General features: G+C 42.6%; 2 long non-coding RNA genes across 2 annotated transcripts; both read right to left on the bottom strand.

Moving 5' to 3' along the window:
- Positions 1-1,822: 1,822 nt before the first annotated feature.
- Positions 1,823-6,457, bottom strand: LOC308577165. Its single transcript, XR_014003480.1, has 4 exons — positions 6,409-6,457; positions 4,865-4,962; positions 3,850-3,934; positions 1,823-2,295 (listed from the first exon to the last, which is right to left on the bottom strand). It is a non-coding gene; the product is annotated as an uncharacterized lncRNA (long non-coding RNA).
- Positions 6,458-9,831: 3,374 nt separating this feature from the next.
- LOC308577026 lies at positions 9,832-13,259 on the bottom strand. Its single transcript, XR_014003356.1, has 4 exons — positions 12,707-13,259; positions 11,234-11,303; positions 10,528-10,753; positions 9,832-9,988 (listed from the first exon to the last, which is right to left on the bottom strand). It is a non-coding gene; the product is annotated as an uncharacterized lncRNA (long non-coding RNA).
- Positions 13,260-14,480: the final 1,221 nt, after the last annotated feature.

Here is a 14,480-nt window from a genome sequence, read left to right as displayed (position 1 = left end):
TTTATGTAGCCAGCTGTCCTTTGTCAACAACAAATTGCCACTGGTTTTTTGTGTTAAATATCTGCTATATGGTAATTTATGAACCTAATAGGTACCTAAAGGCACTTGCACATAACAAAATATGTATTTTATCAAAGTAATTGTTGAACTGAAATACAATTGAGAAGAAGTGTATTAATAGTGAAATAATTATTAAGCCCTAACTTAAAATGATTTTTTTATTCATAACAAACTTAATAATGCAAACACATTGGCATTTGGCAATAACAAAGGTTCCTTTAGACACACAATTTACAAAGACTCATAATCTAGTCTCTAGAAACTTGCTATAACATGAAATAATAATAGCAAACCAGTGATATTTTAGGGAGGAGACTAGCAGGTCGGGCCCATTACTTACATCATAGGAGCCTACACAACACAAAGAACTGTTGCTGTATGTAGGTTTTATTTTATTTGTTTTTTATCTTATATTTTGGAAATGTACATCCAGGGTTTTTTTTCCCCTTTAAGTTTTTTGGGGGCCCCCAAGAGAGTGGGACCCTAAGCTATAGCTTGTTTAGCTTATACGTAAATCCAGCATTGATTAACCGACTCTGCACTGTCGGTTAAAATAGACTTCCTTTTCTCTGATTCTTGGTGAATGCAAGATACAAGTGCAAGATAAAAACATCACACCTACTTCTAGCACCAAAAACAGCTCAAGGTATTATATTTGCCTTTCTTATATTCATTTAGAAGATTACTACTGATGTTTCCAATCGTTTCCTTACAATTCCTGATCTTAGAAATTGTATTGAACTCAAAACAAATGTCGTTTATTTCTCTTTTATGAAGTTGTTTTTAAAATATAAAATAAAAAAAGATGCTATCCTGCAGTAGCTTGTGTTTTTCCTCCCTCTGGTGTCCATTTTAGGAACTACAGCAATCATGCCATTTACAAAGATCAGGTTGGCTATTGATTTGTTAGCCACAGACAATTGTTTGCTTGGTTCAGCTTCACTTGTTAATGCAACATACCATCCAACCTATTTCACCTGTCACAGTTGATCTCACCATTCTGTTGGTATACAACATGTTATGATTTTAATATGTGGTACAGAGATGTAAAGATTGAAGAAAAATGCTGGGTTTTTTAAGCCAGCACTTTACAAATCAGACACTGTGGTCAAAGTGTTTTGAACCTAAGCACTATTTAAACCTAAGCACTATGTCAGCCAAGGACTATTTTTTAAAAAATAAAATATCAGTGGCATGATATTTAACATGGATTTCCAATTTAATGTAAAAGTACGTATATATATTAAATGGTTACAAAAGTCATAACTAGCTTTCAACCAATAAAAGGTAATAAAGATGATTTACCAAAATACAGAAAGAAAACAAATTTGAAAGAAACTAAGGGATTATTGAGTCTCTGAGGGGAACAGGAAGAAAACAGAAATAAAAGAAAACACAGCTAAGGTTAATATTTATCCTTCTTACTTTTCCATTCAGCAAAAAAACCCCAAAAACCCTAAAAGAACAAAAAAAACCAACTATACCCCAATATGAATGCTAACTCAGTTTGAGATCTCTGTAATTCCTTTTGATTACATGGTGCTTCGTTTCAATTCTGTGCAGCATCTGAGGGCTCAACAAAATGAGAGCGCAGAAGATTCATGATTGGTTCTCTAACAGTTTCTTTAAAAAGAAAATAGAACTGGGAGGGGGATTCAGAACCACTGTTAACCCTTTCGTCTCATGCCATTTACCTGACCTAAATCCCGCCTCCCACCCCACCCAACTGCTATTTGTGCTAAGGCGTAAAGCATACTGGAGCCTGTATAGCGTTTGTATGTTTTGCCTCCCAAAGCACAGAGCAGCTCCAGAGCGCAATTTAGATCAGGATAAAATGGCACTGGGGTGGGGAAATTAAAGCCCCCTTCTCAACACCTAATCTGCATGACACACACTCGGCTGCATTTGCCTTTTTGAAATGCAGGAAATCTAACCATGGACTCCCTCAGCAATTCAATATTGACTAGGTGTGACCAGGGGGTCGCGATCCCCTCTTCCCATGTTCCTGTCTCCTCTACCACTAGTTCCTGTTTCTGAACCCGGTGTTGCATTAGTTCTGTTTATATCCGGAACTCTTCCAGGTGTCACAGGTTTTGCATTACCAGAGGTCACGGAGGGCTTCTTGAAAGGCACATAAACCGCCACAAAATGAGGTGGCAGCCTGGGAATTCCTGAGAACCACCAGTAGTGAAGTCCAAGCGTTGGCCTATACTTGGTCCAATCTCCATTTCTAGGCTGTGAAAACAAAACATGTTCTCATGTACGCTGGTAATTTCATTGCACAATGAAGACAAGTGGAAACATCTGTTTTGATCTGCTAGGGTCTTGGAGAGAGATCAGAGAAGAAGGTCACACCTACAACACACATTTTAAGTGCTCATATCACTTCAACCGTTAACGCTTCCCCACAAAGAATCCCAGGAACTATAGTTTGTTACGGGTGCTGGGAAGCTTAACCCTGTAAGGGAGTCTCCGGACAGCTCTCTGCACTCTTTAGAAACTGCAGTTCCTGAGATTCTCTGCGGGAAGCCGTGGTTTGTTGAAATGGTATTAAGAGTGTTTTGAATGGATGGTTTGGATTTGACTGGAGACCAGATTCTGAACATTCCCTTTCAGAATCATAAGGGCTGTTCAGCCCCACTGAGCCACCACCAAATGAGACCTTCCTCAGTTCTGAATGGACATATCCCCCTACCATCCTGATTTGACCAGGACACCACAGAATTACAGAAACCATCCTGGCTTCTGAATGTATCCTAGAAGGTCCCGGGTTTTTTGCTCTGCACTCTCTCGTGAGACAGCAGGACCAAAAGACATGTGTTTTTGCATGGGGCTGGTGGGTGGACATGCGCCCCACAGCACTGGGAGGAGTGGGGATCTGAGCCGAGGGTAGGAGCAGATCGGCTCCTGAAGAATGGGGTCTCCTTGCGCTGCTGGTCTCTGTCTCCTGCTTTCCGTCGCACTGTTGAACCTATGCCCCCACCAGAGGTGAGTCCTGGCTCATGCTTTGGCCCAGGGGTAAGGGGAGGGCCCCCTCCCCTGCTGCTTTTGCCCCTGTTTGGCAGTGGGGAGGGGTGGTGCAATTGCCTCTGCAAAGTGGATCTGGGGGTCCCACATCCCATTTTCATCATCTCTGATTTGGGAGGGTATGCTGTGAACTGGCTGATCACACATAAAAGACAGTATGCTTTAGTGTCACATGTACCACTCTCTTGAATGGTGCGGCTGCCCTGCATCAACAGGAGGACCGGCCCATCCATTAACCTCAGTGAGGCAGCAGATTGGAGGGGCAGCAGATCCAAGCTCCCATGGAGGAGGATGCTTGCCACCTTCTGCACTTGCCACCCTCTGGCATCACCCGGGAAGAGCAGAACCTGCTTCTATCTGGCCTCCCTTTTTCTCCTCTGCTGTCTTCAGTGTGATGGGGCTTCCTTGGGCCACCTCCAGTTGATTCAGGCAGCAGAGGAGGAGGGCGGTGAGGTAGTAAAAAGAAGGTGGCAGGGAGGGAGGACATGCCGTTTTCTCTTTTGCCTCAGGCGGCAAAATGTCTTGGGCCAGCCCTGATCAGCAGTTTTAAAAATTCCTTCTGCTCTATCAAACGCCTTTTGTGCTTACATTAAGAGGCACTAGGGGGACCATTTTATTTATTTATTGCTGAATATGCCTTGGCAAGGTTCACAGACAACCAGCACAACACAGCAGAGCACAAAGTTTAGGCTGTGACTTCAGTCGATTGGACAGACAGATCAAGCTGTTAGATGGCGGCTGTCGCAAAGTAATTATACTCACTCTGCGCACCGAGCGAGAGGAACCCATGGTGACAAATAAAAAGAGCAGCAACAGGATGGCGGGTCTCATCTGGTACAGATGATTTCTGTTGGGAGAGAAACCAGCTGAGTGACATGAAGCAAGTGCCAGTTGCACGCCAGGGTAGAAAAAAATTGTCTCAGCCACATACCAGGATAATATACAAATTAGCTGGAGCCTTACTCTCATAGCCAGTCTCAAAGTTCAGAGGGTGGGGGACACCAACAAAGTGAGGGGGCAGTTTTCCTTATGTACACATCAATTGCTTTACTTGTCTTCATTAAGGATATTATTCATGAGGATAATAATGTTCATTATTATTAATTAATTAATATATTATATATTATTATATAAATATTATATTATATAAATAATTAATATATTAATAGTAACAATAATATTATTGTTACCTGTGCAGGCCATATATCAGTGGTAGGCCAGATCACAGGGGAGCACAACACCCTCCCATTGCCTTTCCATCTATTTTTTTACCTTTGTTTTCATCCTTCCTCCCATCCTTTCCTTTTTGCTTCCTCAGCTTCCCTTAGCTCCATTCACTTCCTTGTTCCCTTAATTCCCCACCAATTCATTTCTTCTTTTTAGCTTCTTGCTACTCTTCCCCCCGCCTCCTTACTTGCCTTCCCTGCTTTCTTTTCTTCCACCCTTCTCCTCCATCTCTCACTTCTTCCACTTCTTTCCAGACACCATCCCTTCTGTGTTCACACTTCCTTGCCTCCTCCAACCAACACAGTGCTTGCACTTCCTTTCCCACTTCCTCAATAGTTTTAAATTTCTCCTTCAAAGGGACAACCACCTTATGACTGCCTAGTGCTATTACTGATCTTTGTAAACAGCTCTAGAAACCTTTGCATTCATGTTGGGCCGAAAATTCAGCCCATGTGAATTTCATTAGTTTCAGGTTGGGGTAAAAAATGTTCCCCCAATATTGTGTTGAACTTTAGGGGTTGTGAGTGAACGCTAATATTTTTTTACTTACTTTGCGTGAGATGGCAGAAGGATTTGTTTCTTTCTTTTAACAACCTGAAGAATACTTTACTGCAGGATCATGTGGTGACTTGCTGAGTTGGCGTATGGCTATATCGGAAGTGTTAAAAAATTGGTGAATATGGAGACTTTGCAAAAAAAACTAAAAAACTTATTGAAATATGGCAACCCTATGTAGTGTTACTGCCTGGGGTATTCTTGGGAAGAAAAGGTGACTAAAAGGTGGAAAAAAGAAAAGAAAAGGGTAAAGGATGATTAAGTCCAGTCAAAGGCGACTATGGGGTTGTGCCGCTCATCTCACTTTCAGGCCGAGGGAGCTGGCATTTGTCCACAGACAGCTTTCCAGGTCATGTGGCCAGCATCACTAAACCGCTTCTGGCACAAAGGAACACTGTGACAGAAACCAGAGCGCATGGAAACTCCATTTAACTTCCTGTTTATCTACTTGCACTGGCATGCTTTTGAACTGCTAGGCTGGCAGGAGCTGGGACAGAGCAACGGGAGCTCACCACCACAGCATGGATTCAAACCACCGACCTTCTGATTGGCAAGCCCAAGAGGCTCAGTGGTTTAGACCACAGTGCCACCCACATTGGCACTGTGGCTATCCCCATTGTTGCTGGTCTGATAAGAATATAGGAGCCCTAAGCTTCTGTGCGTCTGGTCTCCATAGTCCTCCCCAAACCAGTCACTTCATAGGTGGGTGCTATTTCTTGAAAGGCTGAGTGTTGAAGCAGAACAGAGAAATAGGCCATAGGAACAGAAATTCAGTGTGGCATAGTGGTTAGAGTATTGGCTTTGAAGTGGGGAATCCAGATTACAAATCCTTACTCGGTCACAAAGCTGATTAGGTGACCTTGGACTCATTCAGTCCAACCTATCTCACAGGGTTGTTTTGGAAAATATGGGGAGGACAGGGCTTTTTTTCTTTCAACTGGAACTCACTGGAACTCAGTTCCAGCACCTCTCAGGTGGGCACCATTGACATTATAAGAGAACAATGGAGGAGTTCATGGTGAATCCCAGCATCTCTTTTTCTAGAAAAATAGCACTGGGTGAGGGACATGGAGACTCTTGTATGCTCTGTTGAGCTTCTTGAAGAAAGAGTGGGATGTTTTTAATAATAATAATATTCATAATGGAAAAATATCAAAAATTCAATATGTTACTTGAAAAAAGAAAATTTATGTATTACTATATAAGATAGGCAGAAAGATAGTTCATGAAGAGGGATCAATTCCAGATGCTTCAGTCAATGAATTTCAGACAATGAATTTCACAGGTTCATGTGTTATGAAATAATATATTTGCTCAAAGACATGACCCCAGGAATCACTGAGTTATGGCTAATTTAAGCCCATGGACCCTTCTTCCTGTCTTGTAGTCATTTTAGGCTATTCTTCACTCAAAATTCATCAAGGGCCTGATTAAGCCCAGCTTCCACTTAGAAAATAATCAGTGACAGCAGATTTAGATCTTAAACATCAAGGAAAAATATAAAGCAACTTCAATTAGAAAAACAGATAATTTACCTACCTGTTGACTATTCTTTCCTAATGCAACACTCCTAGAAAAACTGGCTGTGGCACCTTGGACCGGGTGTCCCACGGCAATCCACGCTATTTATACCTGACCCCCTTTATCACCCAGCCTATTGGCTTCTCCAAAGTTGCATTAGTCACGGCAAAGGCAGTATCGCTGTTATCAGTGCACATCTTTCTTTTTTAAAAAAATAAGCCCAAAACCACATGTTTGATTCATGCAAACGTGTTAATGAATAATAATGTTTGTAGGATTGAGATAAGAACTTAAGTCTGCAGGACCTGGAAACAAAAAGGATTTGTTGCCTCATCAAGATGAGCTTTGTGGTTTGGCTGATATGAATTGGAAGGAAAGGAATGACTGGGTTTTGTTCTTAAAGTCAACTATTGTGTGATGATAATCCCTTAATTTGCTTTCGTTGTGCTTCAGTTTAGGAAGCCCCAGAGACTGAAATGAGAGGTGGCCTATATGTTGCTGTGGCTTATGATGACAAATTGCCCTCCCAACACACCCACACTGACCATAACAGAGCACACCGTGTAGTCATGGGTGTCATCTAGTGAGTTTTACCATCCCCACTGGAAGCCACCAGGTCATGGATTTGGAGCAGAAAACTCATGGTGAGTTCTGCTGAAGAATACAACCAGGAAATTTTCAAATCTCACTACGGAATGCCAATCTCCTTGCCATAGCATATATGCCAGTTTCGTGTTATGCCCCTAATCTGGTTAAATATGGGACTGTCATTAGACTGGGACCAATATCCTCCATTTTCCACAACCACCAGTCTTCAATTCACAATAAGGTTGGTGGGACTTACTTTAATGACGAGCATTAAAGTCACCGGCCTTGACATCCTTCAACAGTACCTTCCTCTTTTTGCCCCATCACCCTTGCCTTGTGATGCTTCTTAGGCTGGTTTTTCCTTGTCTCCAAGGCTGATGTCAGAAGTTGGCTTCTTCAGGTAACTCCCAAGGCCCACAACCTCAGCAGGGACCCCGCAGCTACTTCTTTTGCCACTGCTGCCAAGAGGAAAATTTGTGGGTGCTAGGAGCAATGAGAAGCACTAGCAGCTGTTGCCACCTGCTCACCTCCTTGTCCTTTCACCCTAAACAGCAGGGGGAATCAGACTCGATGAAGAGTTAGTATGAACCTAAGTCCTTGGGCTTTCATCTGAGGCCCTCCTCAAGGTAACCCCTCTGAGGGAGATTAAGAGGATGGCAACATGGGACAAGGCCTTTTCAGTTGTGGCTCCCCACTTGCAGCTCCCCAGTGAAGTCCACCAGACACAATCATTGACACCATTATGGCCCCATGTGAAAAACTCTCGCTGCTCCCAGGCATTTGACAAATCGTGCTAAATATTCTGCTGTTTGTAGCTAAGTTTCATCTTCTGATGTTGTTTTTCTGGGTCTGTTTATCCATCATTCAGGAGGAAGAGCAGGATATAAATTTAAGAAATTTAGGTTTGCTGCAATGCATTATTTTTGTTTTTATGTTATGTCTTTGAGTCTCTCTCTCTCTCTCTCTCTCTCTCTCTCTCTCTCTCTCTCTGGTATGTAGCTGTCAGGATGCTCTCAGCAGCTCTCAGCTGGTTGCCCAGGAAAGTATAAAGACAAGGAAAAGTTTCTTTTTAATTTTAATCTTTACGGAGAGTGGCTATAGAACCCAGCCTCTTGGATAATGGCGTTGTCACAAGCGAAAATCCACACACCCCCCATCTCTCCCACTTCCTCATTCGTCACTTTTCTGGGTGCTGCTACGTGCCCTCTCTCTTTGCTCTTTGCTCCCCTACTTTTAAGGCTCTCCGGATTCTGAGAGATGGAGGGTGTGGAATGCTTTCTAACGACACTGTGTCCACCAGCTGCTGCTCCAGTTCTGTCTGCTCCTCCTCTCCTATTATTTCCCAACTTCTCCCCTCATCTGCCTCTGTGCTGTGACCTCCACAAACCACTGTTGTAAATCTATACTGTCTTCCTTTTCCTCCCCCCCCCCCCGGGAGGGTCAGGATGGGGAGGCGGTCTCCACCATTCCTCCTCTGCCCAGTCCCTGACAGTAGCTTAGAGAACCTTTTGTAGTGAGTAACTAATAAGTGAACTACACAAAGAAATAATAGGACAACAACAACAACAACCCAGTTTGCAGCACCGCCTAGACCATGGGTAGGCAAACTAAGGCCTGGGGGCCGGATCTGACCCAATTGCCTTCTAAATCCAGCCCGGATTTTTACATGAGTAGAATGTGTCCTTTTATTTAAAATGCATCTCTGGGTTATTTGTGGGGCATAGGAATTCATTCATTCATTATTTATTTTTTCCAAAATATAATCCGCCCTCCCCCCACAAGGTCTGAGGGACAGTGGACCGGCCCCCTGCTGAAAAGGTTTGCTGACCCCTGGCTTAGACAGTGGAGAAGGTGAACTAAGGGAGGGAATCACAGCTGCCGTGAGCCAACCAACCTCCCCTAACTCAAGGGAGTTGTTTCACAGCCTCACTTCCCTCTCTTGGGGAAGAAGGAGAAGCAGCAAAGAGTGACGTTTAAGAAAGAAGGAGTGTACATCAGCACCAGGTAAAATTGGGGAGTGAAGAGGAGAGTGAAGATCTTCATTCTGATGCTGATCTCCATGCTCCCTGCTCATTTAAGATGCTTATATTGACTCCCTCCCCTTGTTTCTGATGCTAATCTTGACTCTCCCATTTCCAACATTTCTCCTGTGTTGTCTCCAGTGCTTTTTTTCCTTGGGGGACGCAGGGGGATGCATACACCGAAACATTTTGTGACTCTAAGTTTGGCCTCATTGATGGGCAGTATTTCAATATGAATAGTAAAATGAGAGTACCCCTAAACATTTTTTTAAAGAAAACAATCAGTGTAAGCAGATTTATATCTTAAGCATCACTCTATCGACTTCCAAGGCATGTTAATAAATGGAAGCAATTACTTCCGGGCTTTCGGCATTCGGGTTCCAAATTGTTTGGCTTCCGTGTCGCTCGAAAACCGAGGTTCCACTGTATTCCCCAAGAGAAGATCAGCATTTGAAGCAAGGGTTGCAGCATCAGGGTGGTGGGGCGTGAGGGGCCTCAACGGTATATAAAAAGTACGTTTACCAAACTATAATTGGGAGGGTTCAGGGGTGCCAACTTGAATAAAATATTGCGGGTGGGGGAGGTAAGCACTGCCCAACATTATTGATCACATGATGCAGTGCACCCACACCATTTGAATGTCAATACCCATCAACTTGGAGGGCTGGCCCCCTCAAATATTTTATAGGGGGTGCAAAGTCCCCTCAGCGCCTAGGAATTGACTCCTATGGGAGAGTTCTAATTTCTGATTTGCCTCAGGCGCCAAAATGTCTGGGGCCATCCCTGACAGGGAATAGAGAGAAAGGAAGAAACAACCCACAGGAAACTTAAGTAGATGCTGGACTTATTTATTCAAAGGAATATATTTCAAAGCATAATTTTTCCCAAAAATTTAAATCTTGTATCATGCATTATATCAGGTGATTCATGGCAACAGAAGGAAAATGTTTCTTAGAGAGCCCGTCTTGAAGAACGCATCTCAGAGAGACCTGTTAATTGAAAAGAACAAATCGGTAATAATCAAATCCATAAGGGTGGAAAAAGCGCTTTTCAGCTTCAGGTTATTCAGAACACATTCACACACAGACACAAACCAAACAGAGCCTGCTATTTTTATACTGGTTTAGCCAGAGAATCACCACTTGATTTTGTGTAGAAGATCAGTGAAGATCTACATCAGTGAATGAAGATCTACATCAGGAACAGCGGGGGGTAAAGATCTACATTGGGATCTGTTGCCTTTGGGGATCCTGCTACCTGAAGCGGTCACCTCACCTTGCCTCATGGGAAGGCTAGTCTGGTCAGGTATACAACCACCAAAAACTGTTTACAAAATGTTTAGGGTTTTGTCCTAGAAACCATTCATGAAGTCATGAATCCAAGTTCTCCAGTGAAAAAGATGGAAGCTGGGCTTGAACTTTCATTGCAAGCAGTCACTAAATGACTGCTCAAAACAGCCCAGCTCATCTGGTCCCTAGCGGAGCGGCAGAAAACTCAATCCTTTACTACCATTTTAATGGACACTTACCTCAACGGGTAGCGTTGACAGGGAGAAAGACATAATAATACTGTGGTTGTGAGAAATATGGATTCTGTGAGGGGTATCCATAAGGCCCTTGTGCAAAGTATGGATTCCTTGCATAGGAAGGGAAGGGAAAGTATGGATTCCTTGAATAGGAAGGGAAGTAGGCTGGTTGTGGACGGAAGCGTCTCCAAGACCTTCTTTCGTCACTTCCACTTCCACTCTTGCTAGCCTGGGAGGACAGAGGAGACAGAGAAGAACAATGGAGAGTTGGCATAGACATTGGTAAACATAAATGTATTTAACTCTGTGCTTATTCCCATGGTGAATTAAATAAATAAATAAAAAATACTTCACTCTTCCTATGCCATTACTTCATTTGTAGATATAAGGAGCCCTTTATGGCAAGTCAAAGTTCATCATCAATCGTACTGTTTATCCAAAAATGCAACTCTCCTAGCCAAATGCAAGCCAGCATGTGATCAGCCAGTCTACCATTTCTGCTGCCTGCCCAGAACTGCAAAAATGGGCCACAATTTTTTGTTGTTGTGGGCGCCCAGCCTCCACCCCCTGCCACCACTGCCCCCTGCCACCGCAGCCTGCCACCACTACCGCCCAGCCTTCACCCGCCACTGCCACATGCTGCCTGACCTTCGCCTAACCCCCACTTCCCAGCCCTTGCTGCAATTTAACTGCAACTCTCGATGCCTACCTCAAAATGAGCAGTGAGGGCCAGAAGGCAGGCAAGAAGGATCAGAGTCTTCATTCTGCTTGTTTGATCCCTAAGAGCAATGAGCAAAAACAATCTCATACAATCAACACTGAATGCTAGCGTTATTAAAATTGAACTTAGGTATTCACATGTGGACTGTGAGAGAGAGGGAGAATGGGCAGGGGCAAGAATTAAGAAATGATGTAGAATGGAAGTGGACAAAGTGGCTATATTTGACCAGAACATTCTGGGTATGTGGCATCTATCTCACTCCCAAAGTTGTTGTTGTTACTACCTATAATTGGCGGTCCTAGCAATATTTAATAAATCTCTTTCACCAGCTGTAGTTTCACCTGGAGATTTTCCATATGTGTGTGTGTGTGTGTGTGTGTGTGTGTGTGTGTGTGTGTTCTAACATACCATTTTCAACAATAATTAAACATACTTTTACATCTTATTCAGTTTTTTTGACTTTCATCAGTCCTGTCTGAAAATTTTCCAGTCTAATCTCTTGGTGTGCATTTCTTATTTTCCCTATTACATTTCAAACTCATAACCAATATCTCTATCATTTTCTACTTTGTAACACTCCGTATATTTCTCCTTACAAAACTTCTTGTAGTCCTACTAGCGTACGGTAATTTGTTGATTACAGTTGCTCTTCAAATAATTCACCTGGAGATTTTCCAACCATATTACAGTCAACAAGCCTGGGTGGGTACCCTGTGCCATTCAGAAGACCCATACCATAACCTGAGATACTGAATCCAGTATGAAAACGTGGACAGGATCCAAAGTCAAGATTTAATTTGGGTTGTGCTTGTCCACTTTTATTAGAGGGAGGCCATAGTTCAAGGGTAGAGCCCAGGCTTTGCATGCAAGCAATCCTAGGCTCACCTTCTGGCATCTCTGATTTAAAAAAAGAGCACAGGTAAATTAAGAAAGATTCCAGAGAACTTGGAATTTCTGCCTCTCAGGGGAGACAGTGCTTGACTCTGTGAACTTATTCACTATAAGCAGATCTCATGTAGCTGCTTTCATTTGGGCATTAGGAGGATGCTATTGAAAGAAAGAGGAGTAAATGTTCGTTTTTTATTTATTGGTTATAGCTATTTTAATACTGTCCTTCGGTCATATGTTCTTAGTGTGGTTTACAAAAAATAATAATAAAGCACCATGCATTTAATGACCATCACTAACTATGCAAACTGATAAGAGTAGAGAGCACACACATTTTACAGGACATCAGAATTATAGAAATTATAGAAATGGAGCGCAAAGTCACAACAAGTCATTTGATTCTGATGTGAAAGAACAGGAGATGCTACTTCCACTGAACTCAAGGAGCTTAAGGCAGTTTAGATTTTGCAAGCTGGCTCTCATCTTACTTTTCAACCTACCTATTATTCCTGTTTACCATAAAAGTACAGACAAAGACACAAAACACATATCAGTGCAAGTATTATTGCTTACCTTTTTATTGGTCTTCACTTAGCAGCTTGGACTTCTCTCTTGGCTTGATACCTGTGATGTATCTGCAGCAGTTATATATGCTCAGAGGCTTCCTGGGATTAGGTGGGAAATCCCGCCAAACATCTTCTGGGATTAGAACATTTCAGCTTAATCTGTTTCTAAATGTGCATGCAATACCTTTAAAATCATCTGTTTTGAAATATTTTGGAGACTGCAAGGACCATTGTATTCAGTCCCGCCCCCCTCAAAGGAGAGGCTTTTTCACAAGCGCCCAAGATCAGCACTATAAGAGATATTTATCTTAGATATTCCCCAGCACAGCCATTTTCCATGGCAACTTGGTGCTTATTTGGTGCAGCGTGGGGGGCTGGGAAGGCGAAAAAGAATGAAGGGGACATCAGCTTTATGGCTTAAATGTGCACACTGCTAAAAATTTCATGTACCTTGCTTCTCCCTCACTTGCTTCTGGCTCTGTTGCTGAGCAGCCAGGAGTAAAACCATGGCTTGGGCTAGCTTTATGCCTGAAGCTGCATTTGTGGTTTTCTTTCTCTCCAAACAAGCCCTGTTGTTGTTGTTTAGTCGTTTAGTCGTGTCTGACTCTTCGTGACCCCCTGGACCAGAGCATGCCAGGCACTCCTGTCTTCCACTGCCTCCCGCAGTTTGGTCAAACTCATGCTGGTAGCTTCGAGAACACTGTCCAACCATCTCGTCTTCTGTCGTCCCCTTCTCCTTATGCCCTCAATCTTTCCCAACATCAGGGTCTTTTCCAGGGAGTCTTCTCTTCTCATGAGGTGGCCAAAGTATTGGAGTCTCAGCTTCAGGATCTGTCCTTCCAGTGAGCACTCTGGGCTGATTTCCTTCAGAATGGAGAGGTTTGATCTTCTTGCAGTCCGTGGGACTCTCAAGAGTCTCCTCCAGCACCATAATTCAAAAGCATCAATTCTTCGGCGATCAGCCTTCTTTATGGTCCAGCTCTCACTTCCATACCTCACTAATGGGAAAACCATAGCTTTAAGTATATGGACCTTTGTTGGCAAGGTGATGTCTCTAAACAAGCCCTAAGCAGCAACTAAGATTTGTTTTTGACTGACCGATCAAAGTACAGTCGTAGCTTGGTTCTTGAACAGAATGCGTTCCAGGAGTCCGTTTGACTTCCGGAACTGTTCGAAAACCAAGACGCGGCTTCCAGTTGGCTACAGGAGTGTCTTGCAGCCAGTCAGAAGACGTGGAAGCCACGCTGGACATTCAGCTTCCAAAAATCGTCTGAAAACCAGAACACTCACTTCCGGTTTTCGATCATTCAGGAGCTGAAATGTACAAGTTCCAAGGTGTTCAGCAACCAAGATACGACTGTATTTTTGTGAGAAACAAACTACAGGCCTGGATTCAGACATAACTCTTTTTTTCTTTCTTAAATTTAAATTTTGTTTATTTTATGTGCAGACAAACAAACATAACAGATATTATATAACAAATAAAAATGAAAAAAGCAAAAGCAAAGGAAAAACAAAAAAGGAATAACAATATTAACAAAAAGAACCATAACAAAAATAAAAGTGTACTGTACCTGAAAAATACCCTAATGGACAGTATATTTTAACTAAAATTCAAACCCATTTTCTTTGATGATTTCCTTCATCCTCTGCACGGTTCTGTTATCAACCATAATAATCTGCTTCCTTTTATCTTCTTTTTTACTCTCTTTATATTTCCATTTAATTATTTATATTCTAAGCATAAATCAATTTGCAAAAGTTAATTAAAACAAGTGCAA

Source organism: Podarcis bocagei (assembly GCF_964188305.1).
Source record: "Podarcis bocagei genome assembly, chromosome: 17".
Lineage (NCBI taxonomy): Eukaryota > Metazoa > Chordata > Lepidosauria > Squamata > Lacertidae > Podarcis > Podarcis bocagei.
The sequence above is the reverse complement of the archived record's forward strand: the minus strand, read 5'-3'. Positions and strand labels throughout refer to the sequence as shown.